A 21,451-nucleotide genomic window follows, 5' to 3' on the forward strand; every position below is an offset into this window, starting at 1 on the left:
AGGCATGCCAGTGGCGTGGCATTTAACTTGCTAGGAGTGATCCTGCATTGGGGTCAAATGTGCTCCATGCACCCTATTGTGGCATTGACTATCAGGACATGAGAACATCATAGTGTGTGTTGCTGGTATGCATCACAAGCATGTGAAATGAGACTGCCATCCCTTCATACTGACAACTGTACTGAGTCAGTGGCAAGAGATGTGATGTGTGTATAGTGACATACTCCTACATGTTCACTTGCATGTCCAACAAATGTGTAGGTGGTGCATGTCTGCACATTGGGGTATTAGCATCCAACATGCAACAGACCTATGGGTGCAAGTCCAGGAGGGATATGAGTGCCATGGTTGATGGTGAGACTGACAATTGGCTTATTCTAAACAGTGTGAGCACTTTGAGCAGTGTTCAGCTGATGATGCCAGGGCTTGCCCTGTGATGTGCTGTACTCACTGTAGTGTGTGCAGTCAGTGCAGGTGACTGATGGTGTTCTTTTTTCCTAATTCTATCCAGATACATCTATGGCCACAGGAGGGGACAGCTCCATGGACCAGGAAGAGCCACAGAGCCTGACTGGGACAGAAGGCGAGGAGTTGGAGGGACCCAGTGGCACGGAGGGTGAGTGGAGCCACACCGATGAATGCTGAGCACCATCCAGTCCAGCTGAGGGCCACAGCAGCTCGGAGGATGACTTCCTTGTGGAGGCGGGTGTCAGCAGCCACCAAGCCCCAGCTAGTGAGGCTGTCCCCGCCACCGCCACCACCACCACCATCACCACCCTTCCATCGGCTCCCATCCCAGAGGTCCATGGAGGCTCCCGTGTTCGGGAGCATGTCTCCTTTGTGCCAGGCACCGCACTCCCTGCCCCTGTGTCCCCTGCTGCCCTGAGTGTGGAGTCTGTGGACTTGCTTCGACATATCCATGTAGGGCAGACATCAATGCTGAGTGTCCTCCATGCACACACCAGTCTGTTGACACAACTGGTATCATTCATGGAGGGCATTTCATCGGGCATGTCTGCCCTACAGAGGACCAATCAGTCCGTGGCCTCCTCCCTGACGGCAGCAGTGTCCCTCCTCCAACAGTCCCGCCCCCCTCCTACCCCTGCCCCACCCACGATTCCTAGCACCCTACCTGTCCCAAGCACACACACACCAGCACATTCACCCAAACCCACATACACGGGCAGCACACAAGCACCCAAACCAAGGTCTAGACGTGTACACAAGCAACCTCAGGGGACTGATACCACACTCACAGAGGATGGTTTACAAACACACACACAGTCATCCACAACCACTCCGCAGTCCTCCGATACCTCTCCCTCCCAGCCCCCTTCCCTTGCCTCACCTGCAACCCCATCTCCCAAGAAGTTCTTCCTCTGTGACCTTGGCCTCTCCCCCATCGACCCAGCAGATCCAGCTTACAAGGGGAAGAGGAAGTCCCCACACACAAAGGGGAGTGCCCCTCACATCCAGACACCCTCCCCCAGGCACAGTCAGACTGAGGCCTCCACCCGCAAGTCCCCCCGGAGCCAGAAGAGCAAGACCCCACCCCCGCCCCGCAGCTCCACGACAAAGTCTCCATCCTCCATCCCCCAGGCCACCCCTCCACAGGTTCCCCCGCCACACCCTGCCCCAGGTTCTCCCACCCACAGATACACCATCCCCAAAATGCTCAGGCCCTCCCCTTACCATGGTCAGACAGTTTGCGCCACTGATGTGGGGATCGTGTCCCCCCCTCTTTCCTGCCGACCTCACCTGAACCCCATTCCACTCCCATTGAGTTAGGCACTGCAGTGGAGTCCACGACCACCCCATCTGACTTGGGCACTGCAGTGGGGACTCAGTCCACTCCATCTGACCTGCCCACTGCAGTTGTGCCGGCACCCACCCCATCTGACTTGTGCCCCACAGTTTTGGCTGCACCCACTACTTCTGTCAGGTCCACTGCAGTTGCCAGTGACTCTCCTGCATCCACCACCCCTTCACTGCCTCCTTCTGCTGAGCCCTGATCCTGTCCCTGCGGTTCCTGGCCTGACCCCATGTATGCCCCTCCGAGGAGATGTCCCCTGTCCTTAACAGTGCAGGCAAGCAACGTGTGACAGTTGTCACTCAAATCACATTGTTGACATTTGGAAATGGACTGGTCATTGGCCTTTGTTTTGAAAGGACTTTGCATTTAAAAATTGTTGAATAAAGCATTTTTCTTTATCATTGTGAATATGATTTAGCTGTACATTATGTTGATGATGTTTAGCATGACCGTGCAGTTGTAATGCTGGATTTCCAATGTAGAATACTGAGGTGTTGATGTGAGGTACTCCATGTGTTCCATGAGATATTTATCCTATTCTGGTCAGTATCCATGTCATCCTTTGCAGCTAACTGGGTGTGTCATGATTAACAATTTGTGAACATCTCTGTAAACATTTCATTTGCATGGTCACATCTGTGGCTTGCACACATGCACATATGATGTGCTTCCCATTGTCCAATTTGTCTATTTCCCTGACTGTGGGTGCATCTCCACTGGACATGTAGGTGGGGACATCATTGGTGTAGGAGCAACTGTGTCCTCTGTGCAACTTGCTGGACATATGTATTGAGTATGTGCAGATGACTTAAGGGATACTCCTGTACCCAGGCTGTTGTGACCAGAGCCTTCATTGTGTGGTAACTGATGGCTGACTGACCAAGTGTTCTGCTGACATGACTGAGACCTGCTGGGACTATGTTTGGCACAGCTGAGCTTCCACAGGAGTTGAGTTCCCTCAAGTAAGTGTGTTGTTCTGTGACATTGCCTGGGCCCATGGTGTGTGTCCTGTGAGCATGTGTGTGTGTCCACATCCCTTTTCATACACAGGCTGTGTTCCCTTGATATGTTCCTATTGTTCATGCTTGCTGAGTTGTTCATCCCACATCTTTGCCATGGGCTACCAGATGTGTGGGTGCATGACACACTACTGTTAATTGGTGTTTCATTATTGGGATTTGTCAGTTCTGAGTGGTGATGATGTGGTCAGACACAGATGGGACACAGTCAGGGGTCCCCAAGGCACTTCTTTGTTCACAATATCATGTAGTTGTCCCTAGGTGGTACATTTCAGTGATTGAGACATGTTTATGTGTGTGTGACTGCTCCCACTCGTCCGGTTCAGGGCTGCAATGTTGGCAGGTGTCAGCATGTGTTCCTTGTGGTTCTCCTTGGCTATTCCGAAGGTTACGGGAGCTTTGACGTCATGGCCATGTACCGCAAACTGTGCAGTATGTCTGTCATTCACCAGGGTTGTAGACTGTCCTTGTGTGATGAGTCTGTGCACCTTAGTTCCTCCCAACATTACTGTGTTTGTCATGGGTGCATGTGCAATGTCACCTGTCCATGTGGGCTTCACAGAAGCACATTGGTGCAGTTCAGGGTGTGTGGTGTTGAGGGTGGACTGATGTAAATGTTTGCATGGATGGGCCCCTAGCTCCCATTTGTCCATGGATGACGGGCCATGCTGAGTGATTTGTGTTTGTGTAGGTGTGATGTACGTTTGTGGCACAGGACACATGTCTGGGTTTCATAGTTTATACGACATCTACCTTTGTCATCACAGTGGACGTATCATGCATGCTTGTGTCACCCCAATGTATGGTCCCTGGGGGTATTGCTGTTGTGTGTCAGTCTCTTGCTTTGTTAGTTGCTGTTCATTCCAGCTTGTGTCACATGTGTCTGTTGTGCTCCCTCTCATCTCACAATGTCTGATTGCCCACTAAGGGGGGGCCCAATGATGGGTTACTTTTGTATGGCACTGTGTCCACATCTGTCTCACTGTGGTTTAGCCCCCCTCATGTATTGTGTAGTTGCCTGGGGATACTGAGACACACACACACATGTTGTTTCAGATGTACAGTATGAGGTTGCCTGTTTGTGTTTGTGCATCTGCACCAGTGCATTTGTATTGCTGTTGTGGGCCATTGTCTGGATGTTGTTTTTGTGATTTTTCCTGCTGTCCCTGTGAGTCATATCACATCATTCTGCACATTCATCCTGGTTTTTAGGTCCCATTGCTGCAATGGAATGGGAGTTTGTGACCTGACACCTACAGTCTACACAGGATGTTTTGATTTGTGTGTCTATTTTCGAGATGTGTGTATGCTTTGTGATGGTCACTTCTGCTTTTGTGTCATTGTACACTGTATGCAATGTCAGCCCCCATGGGTGGTGCTTGTCTGCACATGGCCGAGAGTTAGTTAGGGTTTCACAGCACTGTTAGACTTACCACATCTCTGTGGGTATGGGACACAACCACTACTTTGCCACAAAAGTGTTTCATGTGACGGGACCAGGAATCATACATGCTGTTTGGCTTTGCAGCTTTGACCATGATGACACTTACCTTTTGGTCACTGTGATGAGAGGGGTTTTAGACCCCATCACCACAATGCTCAACATTTGCTGCAGTTTTGGAACCACACACTTAACTTGTGTTCTACACAGTGAGGGGTGTGTTAGTTTTACATTGTCACAGTGCTATAGTGATGCTTGCCTTGTGTAGGCCACACAGTTTTTAGTCACACATGTGATGGTAGTTACATTGTATGTTCGAAGTCATAATCACTGTTGTGGTTATTTATCACAGACTACACACTGTTGTCATGATGTTAGGGGGGATGTATTTTGCTGACATACCTAATGTTGGTGTATGATGGATGTGTGGCGCATCACCCATCCTATGGGTGGGGGTGGAAGGGGTGATGGGCAACATAAGCCCTATGAGTGGGGGTGGCAGTGGTGATGGGCAACAGGTCCCTTATGGGTGGGGGTGGCAGTAGTGATGGGCAACATAAGCCCTATGGGTGGGGGTGGCAGTAGTGATGGGAAACATAAGCCCTATGGGTGGGGGTGGCAGTGGTGTTGGGCAACATATCCCCTATGAGTGGGGGTGGCAGAAGTGATGGCCAACAGGTCCCAATGAGTGGGGGTGGCAGTAGTGATGGGCAGCAGGTCCCCTATGGGTGGGGGTGGCAGGAGTGATGGGCAACAGGTCCCCTATGGGTGGGGGTGGCAGGAGTGATGGGCAACAGGTCCCCTATGAGTGGTGGTGGCAGGAGTGCTGGGCAACATAGTCCCTGTGGGTGGGGGTGGCAGGAGTGATGGGCAACATAAGTCCTATGAGTGGGGGTGGCAGTAGTGATGGGCAACATAAGCCCTATGGGCGGGGGTGGCAGGAGTGATGGGCAACATAAGCCCTATGAGTGGGGGCGGCAGCCCGTATGGGTGGGGGTGGCAGTGGTGATGGGCAAAAGAAGCCCTATGGTGGGGTGGCAGTGGTGATGGGCAACAGGTCCCCTATGAGTGGGGGTGGCAGTAGTGATGGGCAACAGGTCCCCTATGAGTGGGGGTGGCAGTAGTGATGGGCAACAGGTCCCCTATGGGTGGGGGTGGAAGGAGTGATGGGCAACAGGTCCCCTGTGAGTGGGGGTGGCAGGAGTGCTGGGCAACATAGTCCCTATGGGTAGGGGTGGCAGGAGTGATGGGCAACATGAGCCCTATGAGTGGGGGTGGCAGTGGTGATGGACAACAGGTCCTCTATGGGTGGGGGTGGCAGTAGTGATGGGCAACATAAGCCCTATGAGTGAGGGTGGCAGTGGTGATGGGCAACATAAGCCCTATGGGTAGGGGTGGTAGTGGTGCTGGCCATGCAACCCCTATGGTGGCCTGTTACTTGTGGCCAGGATATGGATCCCCAGGGTGTGTGTGACATTTGGCGGGTACGTGTCGTTTGTTTGTGTGGTGGGTGTCTGACTTACCGTCTGCGCCGTCCGCGTCTGTACCTGATCCGATCATAGATGTACAGTACTGGTATTACCTGCGCAATGGGATTCATGATGTGATCGTCTCGTACATGCTGCTTGTTGCTCCGTCTCGTACCCATTGCTAGCTGGTCCGTCTCGTAGCCGTGGATTGTGTTCTGGCGTGAATCGTACCTGATATGCTTCTTTTCCGGATGCTGTGACGTGCTGTACGTAGCGACCCATTCGGCGCGTATGATTTGCACATCGTACTTGTCGGAAACTGCTGTCGATACTGCTTCCGGGCGACTCGGTTCGGCGTTCGGAGGTACGGCTCGGACGTAGAATGAAGCTTGAATCGCAGCCTACGTGTCGGTCGGATTTGTGTCAGTTATGCGCATCGTACTTCATCGCCACCGGCTCTGGGTACGAGTCGGTCGCAAGGTAAGGCTACGGACAGCTCTCGGAGAGCTGACCGACCCGGATCGGAATCGACCCCTTTGTGTTCTTTTTATGTTTAGTATATTTTATTTTTTAAATATTGTTTATTTATTTTTATGATTTTAAAAATATTTAATATATATATTATTTAATTTTGTTTCTCCACTATCCAACACTTTCCCTAATGCTGCACTCACTGTAGTGGGAATAGTAATTTTTACCTCTCCGCTAGCCAGCACTTGCCCTACTGTTGCATTCTCTCGAGTGGAAATAGTAATTTTTAACCCTCCGCTATCCAGCATTTTCTCTACTGTTGCACTCACTGGAGTGGGAATAGTAATTTTTATCCCTCTGCTATCTAGCATTTTCCCTAGTGTTGCACTCACTGGAGTGGAAATAGTAATTTTTACGCCTCCGCTATCCAGCACTTTCCATAATGTTGCACTCACTGGAGGGGGAATAGTAATTTTTATCCCTCCTCTATCCAGCATTTTCCCTATTGCACACACTGGAGTTGGAACAGTAATTTTTACCTCTCCACTATCCAACTCTTTCCCTACTGTTGCACTCACTGGAGTGGGAATACATTTTTTTATGTCTCTGCTGTCTAACACTTATCCTACTGTTGCATTCAGTGGAGTGTGAATAGTAATTTTTGCCCCTCCGTTATCCAACACTTTCTCTATTGTTGCCTTCTTTGGAGTGTGAATAGTATTTTTTGCCCCTCCACTATCCAACACTTTCCCTACCATCGCATTCACTGGAGTGGGAATAGTAATCTTAACCCCTCTGCTATCCAATACTTTCCCTACTGTTGCACTTAACTCGAGTGAGAATAATAGTTTGTACCCCTCCGATATCCAACACTTTCCCTACTGTTGCACTCACTGGATTTGGAATAGTAAATTTAATTCCTCTGCTATCCAACATGTACCCTACTTTTGCACTTAATGGAGTTGGAATAGTTTTTTTTACACCTTTGCTATTCAACACTTTCCGTACTGTTGCACTGGAGTAGGAATCATTTTTTCCCCTCTGCTACCCAACACTTATCCTACTGTTGCATTCAGTGGAGTGGGAATAGTAATTTTTTCCCTTCGCTATCCAACAATTTCCCGTCTGTTGCATTCACTGGAGTCGGAATAGTAATTTTAACCCCCCCGCTATCCAGCACTTTCCCTACTGTTGCAATCGCTGGAGTTAGAATAGTAATTTTTACCTCTCAAAATCCAACACTTTCCCTACTGTTGCACTCTCTGGAGTGGGAATAGTAATTTCTACCCCTCAGCTATCCAAACACTTATCCTACTGTTGCGTTCAGTGGATTGGGAATAGTAATTTGTATCCCTCTGCTATCCAACACTTTCCCTACTGTTGCACTCACTGGAGTTGGAATGGTAATTTTTAGCCCTACGCTATCTAACACTTTCCCTACTGTTGCACTCACTGGAGTTGGAATAGTAAATCTAATTCCTCTGCATCCAACATGTACCCTACTTTTTCACTCACTGGAGTCGGAATCGGTTTTTTTACACCTTTGCTATCCAACAATTTGCGTACTGTTGCACTGATTGTATTGTGAAATGTAAGTTTAAATATTAAAAAATAGTTGAATTTATTATTGATTTTAGTTTTTTTATATTTTAAATCATTAATATATATATTTTTTATATTATTTTAAACTTTTAACATTAATTAAAATATTAGTTTTAAATTGTTTTAAAGTAAATATATATGTATGAACTATTATGTTTGAGTGCCTATTTTTTATTATGTTTATTTGTTATATTTTATTAAATGTATAATACATTTAATTAATATTTAATGTATTTCATATATATTATTTTATTTAAAATATATATTACATTATATATATATTATATTATAGTTGTTTGTACAGCGCAGCTGACACCCTACGGGTAACCTGGCGCTTATGTTAGGATGTTGACTGAAGTGAGAAAAGCAGACTAGGCCCCTGCCAGGCGGAATTGGCAGGGTGCTAGATGTTGGGCCCGGGGAAAGAGCCAGGTTTTTATCCTTTTTCTGAACTGCATCAGATTGTCTATCTGTCGAATGTCCAATGGGAGTGTATTCCAGAGCCGGGGATCTGCTGTGCAAAAGGCCCGACCTCCTGATTTAACTTTCCTGATTCTCTGCACCCTCACCAGATTTGATGAGGAAGAGCGAAGTAACCGAGGGGGGGCATACCAACTACATTTTTCCTGCAGGGATTTAGGCCCCTGTCCATGTAGGGCCTTAAACAACAAGCATAAGGCCTTAAATTGTATTCTCTGTAGGACTGGTAGCCAATGTAAGTCCAAAAGTGCCAGAGAGGCAGAGGAACAACGTGATCGTCCCAGTGCTATCTTTGCGGCCATGGTCTGTATTCTCTGCAATCTCTCAATCAGGTACCGTGGGGAATCCAGGAGCAGAGCATTGCAGTAGTCCAACCTGCCGAGAATAGTACTCCGGACTATCAATGTCCTGGCCTCTAATGAAAACATCGGAAAGATTTTTCGAAAGGTCCTAATCAAGCTAAAACAGCTCCCAACTGTCTTGTTGACGTGTTTCTCTAATGTCAATTTATTATCAAACATGACTCCCAAGTTACGCACGGCAGTACTGGGAGCCAGTGAGGCGCTAGCCGCAGTTGGCCAAAAGTTAGATGGAAGTAAGGGGGGAACTCTTCCTGTTGCGCAATATAAGATCTCTGTCTTTTCACAGTTAAATTGAAGGGAGTTCTCCCTAAGCCAAGTCGCTATATCCTGCAGGCAGGCATGAAAATCTATTAGAGGGACTGATTGCTCACCTTCTAAGGACAGGATAAGCTGGGTATCGTCTGCATAATTAACTAGTTTGACATTATGAGATCTTATAATTGCAGGTAAGGGACTCATATACACATTAAAAAGGATGGGACTTATTGCCGATCCCTGTGGGACACCATGCAGTATATTAGAAAACTTAGAGCGAAAGGGAGGAAGAGCTATTGCTTGTTGTCTATTGGATAAGTAAGAATGAAACCACTTAAGGGCAGTGCCCGTCACTCCCACCTCTTCAAGCCTGGACAGAAGGATCCCATGGTTTACCGTATCGAATGCGGCAGACAGGTCGAGAAGGACCAAAATGGCCGACTGTCCCCTGTCTGCTCACATTCGCAGATCATCCATGACGGTCACCAAAGCCGACTCTGTCCCATGGCCAGGGCGGAATCCAAATTGTACCCTATCCAGAATGTTATTACTTTCTAAAAACTGAGAGAGTGTTTTACTAACCACTCGCTCCAGGATTTTTATTGGGTAGGGTAAAGGGGAAATTGGTCTATAATTCTTCATACATGCTGGGTCTAGTGTCGCCTTTTTCAGCAGAGGCGTCACTGACGCCTGCTTCCAGCAGGCTGGCACTGTGCCATCCATCAAGGATTGGTTGCAGATTTGCCATAATGCCGGAAATAATTCCGAAGCCAATCACTTCCAAATTTTATGTGGCAATGGATCCAAAGGTGATCCCGAGGATATTCCCATGGCCATTTTTCATAATCCCCTAAAGAGAGAGTGTCAAAATGATCCAGGGAGTGTAATTTCCCCCTCTCAGCTTGATTCAAAAAGTGCGATTCCTTAAGCATGTGTCCTGGGACAAGATCTTTAACAGTATTACTTATCTTGTCCTCAAAGAAGGATGCCAGTCCATCACACAGTGCCTGACTAGGCACAATCTCATTCTTTACACACTCAGGATTTATCAGAGTGTCTACAATCCTGAAAACATCCTTGATGCTATTTTGTGCCTTCAGGATAGAATTCGAAAAACCTCTGTTTTAGCTATCACAATTTCTTTTCTATACTCCATTAAGGCTACCTTCTAGAAGATTTTATCATTCTCTGCATAGGCTCTGCGCCATTTCCTTTCTGCTTGCTTACAGCCAAGTTTTAAGGTTCTGAGTTTTTCAGTAAACCATGGGGCTGACGGTCTACCAAGTTTTTTTTTTATCTTTTAATGGGACGATTTGATCTAGCTTGGTACTAATATTATTACAATAGTTTGTATAATTCTCCTCCACCATCTTGCCAGTATCATACATCTCAATGGATGCAAACACCGGGAGGACCTTTGCTTTCTTTAAAAGGCCCTTCCAGTCCCTACTTTGAAATCTTCAGTCAATCTTCTGGTTTGAATTATTTAATCCCAGATTATACAGCTGGAAGATAATCAGATAATGATCTGACCAGCATACTGGTAGGGCCTCAATAGGTCCCATTAGCTGTTCATTGGAGAACACTAAGTCCAGCGTGTGTCCCCCCCCCCTGTGGGTAGGTCCCTTAACCCACTGTTGTAGATTAAGAATTTCACAGGATTGAACAATATTGTAATAACCTAAGTCTAATATCCCATTTGTCCATAAGTTAAAATCCCCTACGACAAGCAGTCTAGAGTGGCACAAAGCCAAGTTACTCAGGACTTCAATGAGTCCTTGTTGAAAGACGGGACTAGCTGTTCCAGTGGGCTTATAACTAACTAGGCCAGTTAGTAGTTGTCTCTTGGGCTCTTTTATTGAGAAGCCCAGGAGTTCTATCCCTTCCGGTTCCTCAATAGCAAGAGGTGAAAAGTCCCAGCTGTCTTTAAAAAATCCCAACCCCACCTCCTCGACCACCCAAGGTTTATGGAGGACTTTATACCCAGATGGACAGGCCATGCCCAGCTCCAGGTCTGAGTTAGGATGTGTCCATGTTTCAGTCATAAACAGCACATCCAATTCGTGCAGTTCCACCAACAAATGAATCTCCAAATGGTGCTTTGGTAGTGACCTGACATTAAGCCGTCCGCACCTCAGGCCATCTTTTTTTATAAAATCAAGCTTAAGCCCTGCCGTCGCTTCTAGTCTAGCCCCACCTCTCCTGCCTCCTGCTATCCCTAGCTCCAGCAGCTGTTCTCTTGTATAAACGTACCTTCTATCACCAGAATAATTATACCAACATGAGCAGCATAGCTGGCGCTGTGCACGGTCGGTGCGTGGACGGGCGCAGACGGGCTTGCCTAGGCGCGCCGTCCGCTGCGCGACCACGCCAGCGTGCTGTATTTATGGGTGTGGGCCAAACAACTAGACCGGTCGATATTTTATGCATCATATTTTTTACGTTGATTTTTTGTACTTACCTGGTTGAGTATAGGAGTTGATATTATTGTTATCTATATTTTATATTCAATATTTTTAACATCAATATTTTTTACATCGATGTTGTGTCAGTGAACCGTCAGGGTTCAGCCTTGAGCCCTACCCGCTTCAATCTCTATATGCGCCCCCTCGCTGAGATTGTACGTTCCTTTGGGCTGTTAATAGTCTCATACGTGGACGACATGGAAATAGTCATGTCTATCTCCCCTTAACATTGTTTGAACTCTCAACAACGTGCTCCCTGTTTAAAGGAAGTGGCCAACTGGATAGCAAGCTGTTGCTCACAAACTCAATGGGGGCAAGACTGATATCATGTTACTGGGTAATAACATCAAGAATCATGCACTGATACTCTGGCCTGAATGTCTTGGGAATTCATCTAGCACAAAAGCCGATAAAGAGTCTGGACATATGGCTAGAAAATAACCTCACCATGGAATGGCAAACCAAAAACCTTGCAGCAAGCTGTAACAGAATTGTTAGAATGCTCAGAAAAGTGCTAGATCTCCTTCCTTTCCCTTCCAGAAGGCTTATAGGACAGGCTTTGATAATCTCTCATCTGGGATTACGAGACTCCTCTGTTCTTTGAATATTATGGAAATATTACAAATGTTCTTTAATACCAAAAAAAAATACCTTAATTGTTTGGAAGGAATACTTTTAAAGACCAACCCCACCACAGAACTAGTGGCCTTTGAAAAAAAAGGAGATGATAACCCAGTACAAATGTTAGACACACTTTGGAGTGCAGACAAAACAAAAGATACTTCTAGAGCACAGAAATGGACATAAAGGCAGCCAAAGTTCAATCATCGCCAGTGAAAGAAAAAGGTTTACCCAAATTTAAGGAAACCATTTAAGCCCCATGTGTCCCATACCCCATGTGTCCCATATGAGAGCTTCAGTGAGGCTGGCAAAATCAATTAATTATTGTCATGTCCTACAAAGCCCCAAAATTTAGCAAATTTAGAAAACAGTTTTGCAACATTAATATCTGTGGCCCATCCAGGATTCATAGATACACATTTTTAAAGGAGTTAAAAATAATAGCAATGCATCTTTAAACCCAAACAGAGCAGCATAATATTCAGAACAAATGCTATAAAATGAACAATAATATCACAGACCCATCCAGTGTCCTCGGCTCCCCAATGATTGCATCAGGGAAGCTGCCCACATCAATAAAAAAAAAACATATCACCCATGGCACACCAGGCACAATCACAATATAAAAACATTTAGCAAAAATCTGAAAAATCCATGCATGGCTTATGAGACCCACATGGGAGCATCAGGAAATCTGTCAAAAATATATTAAATCAATTTCTTCCACAGTCTTAACATACTAATTACCTATGGGGTACAGCTGACATTTTTAAGTCAGTATAGTAATGAATTTATGTGTTTTCAATTCACACAAGATCATGAACAATTGCTACAAACCGATCTGAATTGCAGGAAGAAATGCAGCCTTCATAAATGAAAATGTTACATTTTTCAAAAGATTACTTTCAAACATGATTGGTTCAATGGAAACATGTCCAATAAGGAGACAGTTTTCAAACTAAACTAGAGCGAATGCATTTAAGTGTTGATAAACTACTAGGAAGATGAAGTTTAATGAAACTCTATCAACAATGTGATGTACTTTCAGTGAGCCATATTACACCATACTACATCTTAACAAAGGCCATGGAGGTGCAATCAAGAATGTAGACTGTGAATGTTGCTTACAGAAGATCTTCCTGTATGTTATATCTTAGGGCCGGATTCTGAGTTGCATGGTAAATGTAAAGTAAATTCTGATGGCCCAGGTTGTGTCAGTGTCCATTTCTGGTGGTTGGAATCAGATTCACCCTCAGAAGAGGATTCATAGACGAACCTCACTACCACCTTAAGGGACCATTTGTCACCCGTATAGCAAACTATATCAGGCAGTGATTCTGAGGGAACTGAACAGAGAAAAGAAGAATAGTGACTAAGAGGTCCTTAAATTACAATGCAAGTGTATATTCTTGGCAATTCAACCCCCACCCTCCCTCACTGCAGGACTTCCCAAGTGAACTATGTGATATACAAAGAACCACTGGTAATAATATTTATCCCGGCAGTAGCTTCAAAGAAATGGTGATAAATCCCTTTGGAGAATCATTGTAAGCTGGCACAAATATATGGAATCAGCCAAAGGGAACCTCTAAGAGCAACTTCACTGGATGAGGAGTAGAAATGAGACACACTAATGGGATAAGAGTGCTCCAAAGCATGGATAAGAAGAATCAAGAGAAGACGTCTTAAACAGGGAGGACAGTAAGGCATAAACTTGACTTATGTTGGTGCAAAGTGTTTATAGAAGTAAAGGGTGGGAAGTAATTTATTTTTAATTAATTAATATATAGTTGTTAATTAATGTTAATTATATGATATTTATTTTGTGTAATTGTTTATTTTGTTGTTGTTTTTACTTTTAAAGGGATAAAGGGTGGGTATTAAATATATTTTAATTATTTAATTATTAGTTGTTCATAGTAATAGTTTTTAATTTAACAATAAGTTTTAATTGTGTTTTATTATGTTATAGTTTAATTTAGGTGTGTGTTGTGGAAATCATATTGCTAAAGCGTATGTAGTGAATTAACGTTCATTTAGTTTTTTATATTAATAATAATTTTAACTGATTATTAATTATGGAAATTATGGAAATACATGTAATTAAAATGTATGAAGTGTTTTGTTATTGGTGGGGAGTTATAGGGTAGGAAATAAAATAAATACATTTATGTTTTAACCCTTTCGCTGCGGCGGGAATTCCGCCGCAGCGCTGGGGGGTTCGGGGGGGCAGCGCGGTGGCGCTGTGCTCATGACGGAGCCACTCCGTCATGAGCCACGGTTGAGCTGTGCTCATGACGGAACGGTTCCGTCATGACTCCGCCCATTTGCGTTGTCCCCCCGCACAGGCGGGGAAACAGCGCCGCATAGGCGGAGCGGCCGCCAACGGCCGTGACATGACGGAACCGTTCCGTCATGAGCACACGGCAACCGTGGCTCATGACGGAGCGGCTCCGTCATGAGCGTGCAAGGGGTTAATACGTTTTTTTGTTTGTAAATATTTTCTAGTTTAAAATAATTATTTTGTATAAATGTATTTACTATTTTATTTTATATAATATTTGTATGCTTTTGTTATATTTAATTAATATTATAATATGTGCTCTTTTCATATTAATATATTGTATTTTTTATTTTTTAAATATCATTTATTTTTATGATTTTTTTTAAAATGGAATATATTTTTTATAACTGTTTGAGTGTGAATAGTAATTTTTGTTTCTCCGCTATCCAACACTTTCCCTAATACTGCACTCACTGGAGTGGGAATAATATTTTTTACCCCTCCTCTTTCCAACACTTTACCTACTGTTGCACTCCCATCTGCTATCCAACCTTATCCTACTGTTGCATTCAGTGGAGTGGGAATAGCAATTTTTACCCATCAGCTATGCGCTTTAAAAGCCTGCCTAAGTCTGCCTAACAACACTTTCCCTACTGTTGCATTCACTGGAGTGGTAATAGTACATTTTACCACTCCGCTATCCAATACTTTGCCTACTGTTGCACTCACCGGAGTGGGAATACATTTTTTTACCCCTCTGCTATCCAACACTTATCCAACTGTTGCGTTCAGTGGATTGGAAATAGTAATTTTTAGCCCTCTGCTATTCAACAATTTCCCTACTGTTGCACTAACTGGAGTTGGAATACTAAATTTAATTCCGCTGCTATCCAATATGTACCCTACTTTTGCACTCACTGGAGTGGGAATAGTTATTTTTACACCTTTGCTATCCAACACTTCCCGTACTGTTTGAACTGATTGTATTGTAAAATTTAAGTTTACATATTAATAAATTCTTTAATTTATTATATATTTTAGTTTTTTTATATTTTAAATCATTAATATATATTTTTAGTTTTTTTATTATTTTAAATTTTTAGCATAAATTAAAAATAATAGAGATTAATTGTTCTAAAGTAAAAATATATGGATAAATTATTATGCTTGTGTGTTTTTTTAATTAAGTTAATTGGTATATTTTATTAAAATGTATATTAAATGTATTTTATTTTGTTAATATTATATTTAATGTATTTAATATATATTATTTTATTTTATATTTCGATAAAAGTCGATATTTTATTCATCTATATTCTTTGCGTCAATATTTTTGTACTTACCTGTTTGGGTATAGGATTTGATATTTTTGTTGACTATATTTTATATTCGATATTTTTAACATCAATATTTTTTACATCATTGTTGTGTCAGTGAACCGTCAGGGTTCAGCCTTGAGCCCTACCCGCTTCAATCTTTATATGCGCCCCCTCGCTGAGATTGTACGTTCCTTCGGGCTGTTAATAGTCTCACATGTGGACTACACGGAAATAGTCATGTCAATCTCCCCTGAACATTGTTTGAACTCCCAACAACTGGCTACCTGTTTAAAGGAAGTGGCCAACTGGATAGCAAGCTGGATAGCAAGCTGTTGCTCACAAACTCAGTGGGGGCAAGATTGAGATCATGTTACTGGGTTATAAGATCAAGAATCAGGCACTGATACTCTGGCCTGAATGTCTTGGGAATTCATCCAGCACAAAAGCCTGATAAAGAGCCTGGACATCTGGCTAGAAAATAACCTCACCATGGAATGTCAAGCCAAAAACCTTGCAGCGAGCTGTAACAGAATTTTTAGAATGCTCAGAAAAGTGCTAGATCTTCTTCCTCTCCCTTCCAGAAGGCTTATCTTACAGGCTTTGATAGTCTCTCATCTGGATTATGGGAATCCTCTGTTCTTTTGATATAATGGAAATATTACAAATGTTTTTTAATACTAAAAAACATGTCTTAATTGTTTGGAAGTAATACTTTTATAGACCGACTCCACCACAGCACTAGTTGGCTTTGAAAAAAAAAGGAGATGATAGCCCAGTACAAATGTTAGACACACTTTGAAGTGCAGACAAAACAAAAGATACTTCTAGAGCACAGAAATGGACATAAAGGCAGCCAAGGTTCAGTCATCGCCAGTGAAAGAAAAAGGTTTCCCCAAATTGAAGTAAACCATTTAAGCCCCATGTGTCCCATATGAGAGCTTCAGTGAGGCTGGCAAAATCAATTAATTATGGTCATGTCCTACAAAGCCCAAAAATTTTGCAAATTTAGAAAACTGTTTTGCAACATTAATATCTGTGGCCCATCCAGGACTCATAGATACACATTTTTAAGGAGTTAAAAATAATAGCAATGCCTCTTTAGACCCAAACATAGCAGCATAATATTCAGAACAAATGCTGCAAAATTAACAATAGTATCACAGACCAATCCAGTATCCTCGGCTCCCCTATGATTGCATCAAGGAAGTTGCCCACATCAATAAAAAAAAACATAACACCCATGGGCCACCAGGCACAATCAAAATATAAAAACATTTAGCAAAAATCTGTAAAATCCATGCACGGCTTATGAGAGCCACATGGGAGCATCAGGGAGTCTGTCAAAAATATATTAATGAAATGAAAATTTTACATTTTTCAAAAGATTACTTTCAAGCATGATTGGTTCAATGGACACATGTCCAATAAAGGGACGTTTTTCAAAGTAAACTAGAGCGAATGGTTTTAAGTGTTGGTAAACTACTAGGGAGCTGAAGTTTAATGAAACTCTATAAAAAATGTGATGTACTTTCAGTAAGACGTATTACACCATACTACATCTTAACAAAGGCCATGGAGGTGCAATCAAGAATGTAGACTGTGAATGTTCCTTATAGAAGATCTTCCTGTATGTTATATCAAACTCTTAGGGCCTTATTCTGAGTTGCATGGTAAATGTAAAGTAAATTCTGATGGCCCAGGTTGTGTCAGTGTCCATTTCTGGTGGTTGGAATCAGATTCACCCTCAGAAGAGGATTCATAGACGAACCTCACTACCACCTTAAGGGACCATTTCTCACCCGTATAGCAGACTACATCAGGCGGTGATTCTGAGGGAACGGAACAGAGACAAGAAGAATAGTGACTATGAGGTCCTCATATTACAATGCAAGTGTATATTCTTGACAATTCAACCCCCACCCTCCCTCACTGCAGGACTTCCAAAGTGAACTATGTAATATACAAAGAACCACTGGTAATAATATTTATCCCCGGCAGTAGCTTCAAAGAAATGGTGATAAATCCCTTTGGAGAATCATTGTAAGCTGGCACAAATATATGGAATCAGCCAAAGGGAACCTCTAAGAGCAACTTCACTGGATGAGAAGTAGAGCAGCTTCACTGGATGAGGAGTGAGAAATGAGACACACTAATGGGGACAAGAGAGTACCCCAAAGCATGGATAAGAAGAATCAAGGGAAGACTTCTTAAAGAGGTAATACAGTAAGGTATAAACTTGAATTAGGTTGGTGCAAAGTCTAAGCACTTGGAGCCAAGTGTTTGCAATTACCACATAAAGAACTTTTCCGTTTCGCTCTTTGGTAATCGCAAATACTAATGTTCTAAAGTGTGTTTTACGCTATTTGCGATTCCTAATGGGTTGCAAATATACCTACCTCATGAATATTAAGAAGGTAGATCTCAGTTTGTGACCCATTGGGAATCACAAAAATCACAGGGATGGTGGCATGCTTGTGATTGCTTTTCAATAAAGAAATCTTTTTTTTAAATGCACCCTGTTTTCCTTAAAAGAAAACGGGATGCGTTTCAAACAAAAAATGTAAAGTTTTCTTTTCATTTTTAAGAGTAGGCATTGGTCCGTGGGAGAACTGCCTGCTCTTAAATATATTATTTCAACCATTCTCAAAGGGGATGTGGTCCCTTTGGGGCGCATTCCTATTTGCTAATGGGTTACCACTAACTTCAAATTGATGCCAAATTTGAATGTTTGGGAATCGCATTGTGGTTGCAAAACATTCGTACATATCAATAGGAATCGGTATTTTGAAGGGGCGCCCTAAACATCCCCCTTCCAAATACTGGATAGCAAACGCATATTGTGATTCGGTAACGTGTTACCAAATCACAATTTGTGTTTTGTAAATTTGTAAAAGTATTTTTGCGGTGGGAAATCAGCCGTTTCCGACTACAAAAATGTTTCAAACATGTGGCCCTTAATCTGTTAAGGCAGTAAAGCTGGAGCAATCTTAATCAGTTGCCTCTGATACTGCAGAAGTTGCTGAGACACTGCTCTGCTGTGGCTGTGACTTTTTATAGATCTTTCCCTGATTGATAATCAGTGGCGGCTGGTGGATTTTAAAAGTACTGGGGTGGAAATGTTATTCCCAAGTATAAAGTACCAGCCTAGCGAGCGAGCTCGAATGTAAAAATGTGGGTGTGGGTTCTCCCCCGCAAGAAAACTTTGAAACAAAATGTATTAAAACCGCAAAATTTACAACACACAGTAATAAAAAGTTTGAAAAAAGGGATCTAAATTGGGCACTTACAGCACAATGGTCAAGAAGGCATTAGAAGTAAGTAGAAGTAAGCCGTAAAAGTACCCCAGGTATAATACCTATCTGATGGTCTTTTATGACGACCAACAGAACAGTGTCAATATACTTACTCTACACTTGTCCAAATGCTGCTTGTGGATATTTAAAACTTAGATTGTGAGACATTCTTTGGGAATTAAATACATAGCTATATATATAAGTTAAAGAAGTGATATGCCAGTATCTATTAGTATTCGAACAGTTACCAAGCTGGAAAGATGTGTGTATATACTACCTGCAAGCTGTCCAGCAATTGGTACATGCTTTTTTGACTGCCATTGCTTTTTAAATTTACTGTCCAGAATGTCATGTTTGGCAGTAAGAACTGTTGATACAGATGCAGTACTAGATGTGCTCTTCCCTATCTAAGCATCCGGATAGTGAGTTCAGCAAGCTATGAAATAATGGGCAGTACTTAATGATGCCACTGGGGTTGCCTACCCTGCAACCACCCAAGGACAGGGAAACTTTCTCGCAGTATTTATCTGTTTTGGAAGGTTCTCATTTTCTTCAGTATGGTGTTTAAGCTAACACATTAAGAAATATTCACTAAGCTGGAGCACCTTCTGTCCCACAGAGCATTAGAGCAAATGGTTGACGGCTTCTCCCTCCACTTCAGGCTGGTCCTGAGCTTTGATTTGATTTCCATGATAATGAGAGGGCGTAACAACTTGTCACACCTGTTCAGACCAACAATGAAGAATTAGTTATCTTCATGGAATGAGAGAAGGTGGAAAAAAGTAGCAAAACATGATGATTTAGCATACAAGTTAGAGGCACTTTCATCAAGTCTTTTCTGCAATGCATGCATTGTGGAATGTTAAAGCAGAAGGAGCACGCTCTCAATGTATTAGAAGTAAAAGCTCTTCAATGCCTTTTCACTCCTATTAGCATTATATAAACCTATAATACAGTACAATAACATGGTACATGGGCATGCAACGGGTACACTCCGATATGTGCTGCCAATAGTTAACTGGTGGTATTTAAACCAGTGCAGCTATCCACACAGTCACAGGAGAGAGCAGGGGAAGTGAAGTCCCCCACACAGTGATCTCAGGATAGAGCAACGGAGGAGCACAGGAGCGGCAGAGACACCCACACAAGAATCTGAAGGGATGGTGAAGGAAGGTGCACACAGACAACTATAATATGTTCTTATTTCTTGAATACATCCTAAATGTGCTGTATGTAGTCCCTCCTTTGGCCTCTCAGCTCCTACAGAGAATCCTAGGTCTCATGTGTCACTCACACACCTCTACTACACCCAGATGATGTGAAAACTCACTGTTGGCATGCATGTGCCCCAAACACGTTTCAAACACCTTTTTCCCCTGCACATCTGCTTCCTAGGAGCCATACATCTGCACCTCTGCTACCTTAACAGCCATGAAAACACTTGCCTGGCATGTGCTACCCTCACACTCGTCTGGCATCTTACACACTGCTATTCTTTTCTTAGGAGCTATGTGCATATGCTTTTGCTATCCATGTACACTACTGATTGAGGGAGAGTTGTAGCTCCTTCTCAACAGGTAAAAGAGAGAGCTCTGGATTCAGTCATGGCTTCGGAACGATCTCACAGGAGGTGCACACAGCACAGACATTCTCAGAAGGATGATTCTAGAGGCACATGCTCCTTTCTCTGTGCGTCTTCTGCCCCTTCATCTGTCCCTCTATCTCCAGTGTATGCACAAGTCCTCACCTGCATGCCACGCCCATGCACTCCAGCAAGTGGGTCACAGTGGGATCTATGATGTGCTCTTCCACCAGGGTACACAAGTCCTGTCTCCTGTACGAAGTGTGTGGGCAAAGCCGGTACCCTTACTGCAGGACTGATGACCAATGGAGGCCGGAGGGGAAGACAGATGCCCATAGCGACCCTGGTTGATGCAGTTTAGTTAGACCAGGTGCCAAATCATACAATAGCGGCCTGACTGTCTTTCTTTCATTTTCAAACTATCAGACGGGCGATAAGAACAGCCTACTTGCCCGGGTAAGTTTCAATCTCAGGGCAGAAGTCTCAGTCCATGACCAGGAAGAATTACTGATGTTTCTGTTGACATGGGCGCCTTGAGTGGAAAGTCTCCTCTAGTCATGGGTACAGGAAACAGGTGGGCCAGCCAACAAATTGATAGGTAGAGCTTAGCCAGACATGAGCCAAGCCTTGAAAATATTTAGCATGTAAATCATGCAACAAACATTATGTTAGAATATGATAAGGTGTCCTTAAAATCTATAAAGTGTACTTCTTTAATATGAGGAAGCATTTCACCTTATTAGATTTTTTTAAAGTGTTTATTAAGAGTGAGAGTTTTTAAACATGAACTGAGAAATATTGCTACCTCCAACCTGATGATAATACTATTAGTGAAGTAAGCGGCAAGTGAGATATACAGTATACCTTAAATGTTGTCTAGATATTATATCTGGATATTCATTATAGGCTATTAATTTAGACACAAGTGAGGTTTATGTGAAGCGCTCATCCTGAACTCATATATTTGAAGGCACT

The sequence above is a fragment of the Triturus cristatus genome, chromosome 8 (genome assembly GCF_964204655.1).
Source record: "Triturus cristatus chromosome 8, aTriCri1.1, whole genome shotgun sequence".
In the NCBI taxonomy this organism is placed as follows: Eukaryota; Metazoa; Chordata; class Amphibia; order Caudata; family Salamandridae; genus Triturus; species Triturus cristatus.